Below are 4504 nucleotides of genomic sequence, written 5' to 3' on the forward strand. Positions count from 1 at the left end.
TTAAGAGGAAGAAATGTGAACTTTGATTGATCACAAAGTGTGGTTTGCCAGCTACTGAGTAACCATTTAACTCCACAGCTCCTCCTTTCTTTTATTTTAATTCATTTTGTTTTAGCAATTGGTACACATACATTACGTCGCGTCTGTGAGGTCGAATTCTGGGCCGAAACATTGTTATTAATGCAGGTACACATTGAATGCAGCAACAGCAACAAATTAAACCAATTATTACCATGATTACAATGCATACAAATTCAACAGTCAATTCTGTTAATCATTTTTGAAACATTTTGAACATCCCACAGAAAGCGATTTTGGTCCCAAAGTCCTTGTTTTGGAATGCCTTCCTGTGGGGATAGCGTTGCCAAAATTGGAGGGAAAAGACATGTAAACACACTACAATAGTGAGAGAATTCGCATTTAAGCAAGAAAAAGCACCCACTAAAAAGTTCTCTGGTGTTGGCTCCACATTTTGATCTTGCAAGAGCTGACTGGCTTGAGCAGACAGAGCCTTAATTTGTCCCCAAATTGGATTATGTTTCTTCCAAGATGCCCGGGCTTGATCCATTTGAGGATTCTGTAGACTGAGGGAGAAGTTGGGTATCAGATTTTTCAATCCTTCGTGCCACGACATCTTTCCAAGGTTTTACACACCATGCTGGAATCCACATGGGTCCTATTGGAGCAAGCACAGCAGCATATCTTCGTCCCCATGTTAAAAAAGGAACCGGACTATGCCATTCAGGATTAGGTAACAATCTATACATTACTTGTGGCTGAGGATGACTTGTTCTATGGCCAAAGTGAATCCACTGGAGTAGATAAATTTTTTATATTTTTTATATTAAGATAATTTTTTATATTTTTTATATTAAGATGATTTAATGTAAATAGAACTTTGTTCAGCCATTCCTGTTTCCCAGGAAGGCCTACGGGGTTTCCCCCTGTTTGTTTATGTTTTTCCAAAGCTTATTTTAGGGTATGATTAGCTCGTTCTACGATAGCCTGCCCTGTAGTATGATTTCTTGAGCTATGACAGCTATAGGTTGTTTCTGAGTGGGAATGAATATGATAGTTAAAGATAGTTGTCCTGACATCTATCCACCCAGACTAATTTTAATGCATTGTTTATTTGGTCAAATACTTCCTTCTGCGCTGCTGTCAATTGTATTAAATCAGAAGGATTATCTCTTAGTTTTAATGCACCAAATAAAGGGCTAAGTATACTGGTAGGAAGACCCACATATGGGCGTAACCAGTTAATTGAACCTAAAAGCTGTTGTAATTTAACATATGACAATGTATCCTCTATTTTTAATTGAGGAATTTGTGGGTGTGAATAAGTCTGTAATAGCTTATGACCTAAATAAAGAAAAAGGTTCTTTAACTTGTACTTTTTCTGGTGCTATTTGCAATCCATAAACTGCAAGATCTTGAGTCAAATCAGGTAACCAATTTAAAGGAATCTTTGGTGCCGATACTAAAATATCATCCATGTAATGATAAACTACAGCTTGAGGCTATCTTTTCCTAAAAGGTTCTAAAGCTCTAGATACAAAGTGCTGACATAATGTTGGACTATTCAGCATACCTTGAGGTAAAACTGTCCATTGATATCTTTCCGTTGGCTTTTCTGAATTTATAACTGGGACAGTAAAGGCAAAAAGAGTTTTATCCTGTTTGCATAATGGAATTGTCAAAAAACAATCCTCATAACTTGATACTCTCTTGGTATCATATTTGGATTTGGTGTACCACATTGAAGTGGCCCCATTGGTGTTAATATGGCATTTATAGCAAGGAGGTCATGAAGAAGTCTCCATTTGCCAGATTTCTTTTTTATTACGAAAACTGGTGTGTTAAATGGACTGGTGGTAGGTTCAATGTGTTTGGCAGCTAGGTGTTCTTTTACTAATTCTTGTAAAGCTGTTAACTTTTCTTGTGTCAAAGGCCATTGTTCAATCTATACGGGTGTAGTAGATCGCCATTCCAAAGGAAGAGCAGTAGGGGGAGCCATATTCATGAATAATTAGTTCTGCTTTAAACTGCTGCATCAGATCTCTTCCCCATAAATTTACATGGATGGGAAGAATTACAGGTTTTAACTGAGCAGTGCGTTTGCCATCCAGGGCTGTTATCGTAAGCCAATTTTTGCTTCGTCGAGCTGCTTGAGGTCCTCCTATTCCCCACACGGAGGGTGATTCTGTAGTGGGCCAATCGTTGGGCCAATTGTCAGCAGTTATGACAGAGATGTCTGCACCAGAATCGAGGACTCCTTCAAATGATCTGCCATTTAACAAATATGTACGTTTTGGTTTTTCATTCCGAATTGATTGAGTTACAGCTAAAATACTAGGGTGTATAGAACGAGGAAGGTTATTGGACCCAAAGCCTCCACTCCCTCTAACCCTTTGTTGATCACCCGCTGGTAATATATATGGAATAATTACTAATTGTGCCCAAGAGTCCTCCTTATGTAAAGTCATGGGCATATTTGTTTCAAATTAGATCATTATGACTTCTTCATAGTCAGAATCTACAACCCCCGGGATTACAAAAATCCCCTTTTTACCAGCGGAGGAAGCATCAGGCCTACGGTATTAGCAGGCAAGGGACCTTTCAATTGAGATGGCATTAAGATAACAACTCCTGGGAGAGAGATATATTTGTCTTCCTGATTAATTAAATCAATTCCTGCACTGCCACTTGTGGCTCCTTTGTAATTATTAACTGTAGAGGCAGCAATTTGGCGTGAGCCCGAAATCTAGTTTCCCTGATTATTGTTTTGGCCTCTACATTGGTTTGCCCAGTGATATCCTTTTTTTGCATTTGGGACAAACTGTTTTTGGTCTGGCATCTCGGCCCCCACCTGGTCCATTACCTTTCTAGGCTCCTCCACCTGGAGCTCGAAATTGCTGTTTAAAATGTCCAGGTTTTTTGCAATTAAAACAATTTCCTTTGGGCTTGCCAAAGTGCCCTTTTTGTAATGCAGCTGCTATTGCATCCATTTGAAATGCATTTGTGCCTATGTCTGAACATGCCTTCAGTATGTCCGCTAAAGTATATTCTCCTTTATTTATAATAGATATCAAAGCTTTATGACAATCTGCATTAGCATGTTCATAAGCTAGTCATTTCATCAATTCCCCGCTAGCTTCTTCATTATCTATTTGCCGTTGGATGGCTTCTTGTAATTTATCAATAAAATCAGAATAAGGCTCTCCTGCATCCTGACGTATGGATGAAAAAGATTTACTAGGTTTTCCTGACACTGGCACTCTCTGAAAGGCCTTTATGACACATCGTCCTACAACGGGGTAGGCTTGTGGAGGTGTTCCTGCAGCTTGTTGTTCTATGCTAGAAAAATTTCCAACTCCATATATTTGATCTGGTATGAACTGCCCTCCTGAATTGTTCCCTGCATGTATCGCTTCTCTTTGGTATTCTGAATCCCAAACCACATATTGTGCAGGTGTAAGAAGCATTCTAAACAAATCTTTCCAGTCTTGTGGGATCAACTGATAACCATTAGAAATGCCTTCCAGCATCCCTGCCGTATAGGTAGAACGTAATCCCGTTTCAGTGATACTTTTCCTTAATTCTCTTAACACTTGATATGGTTAATGGATTCCACTGATATTGTGCCTAGCCTTGTGGATCGACTGTTTGTACCACTGGGAAGGCTTGAAGCCCTTCTGCAAGTTCTTGTCCTGTGAGGTTTCCTTTCCTTTGTTCTTCTTGAAATCCTGCTCGGACCGCACCCATTGATCCTTGTGAAGAACCACTTAATAAGGGAGCGATCGGGGAACTAACTTCTCCCAGCTTCAATGATGCCGGCAAAGCTAGTTGCATATATGGAGGGGTAGCAAATCCCTCCTCTGGGATTAAAGAGAGCGATGGGAACGGTGCCTTGAGTTTATGAGTACCCACCTTCTCTATTATATCCCTGCATTTTTGCCATAACAATAAATATTCAATAGGAGCTTGTGGCTGAGTATGTAATTGTATTCCAAGTCTTATCCAGTCCCCTAATTCCCAAGTTCCTGCCTCGAGATACCAGGGACATTGACAACCTATTTCATCTATTAAGTTTTCTAACTCATGTAGACTAACTCCTGTCACCTCATTATATTTAAATAATTTCTGCAGCTCTTTTGCATGAACCTTCTGCGGAGCTGACAGTTCCCCCCCCCCCCTACTCACGTAAAATTGGGAGTGAAGTTCTCTGTGGTGCACCTGGGCTCGTCCAGCCAAATGAGTATAAGGGAATCACGTCGGGGTCACCAGATGTTGGTAACATAGAAAAGCAGACAGGAGTAAGGTTGTGTGGGAAGGCACACCAAGTATTTCCCCAGTGCTCCCTTTTATTGTCAAGCTTCTCAGAATAGCAAAAGCTCATTGGAAAGAAAATCTACTTGGCAAATACTGATTGGTTTACAGATACATGCTTTCTTCGTGAACAATTCATGATATAGATACGTGACCCATATGTTTACTAGTTGAT

The 4504-nt window shown here is 39.9% G+C and overlaps 1 long non-coding RNA gene across 1 annotated transcript; it reads right to left on the reverse strand.

Moving 5' to 3' along the window:
• Nucleotides 1–622: 622 nt before the first annotated feature.
• Nucleotides 623–4247, reverse strand: LOC309389146. The gene is made up of 3 exons (XR_014174900.1): nt 4204–4247; nt 1592–1645; nt 623–676 (listed from the first exon to the last, which is right to left on the reverse strand). It is a non-coding gene; the product is annotated as an uncharacterized lncRNA (long non-coding RNA).
• Between the last annotated feature and the right edge of the window lie 257 nt (nt 4248–4504).

The sequence above is a fragment of the Natrix helvetica genome, assembly GCF_964273705.1.
Source record: "Natrix helvetica genome assembly, chromosome: 3".
NCBI classification, from domain to species: Eukaryota; Metazoa; Chordata; class Lepidosauria; order Squamata; family Natricidae; genus Natrix; species Natrix helvetica.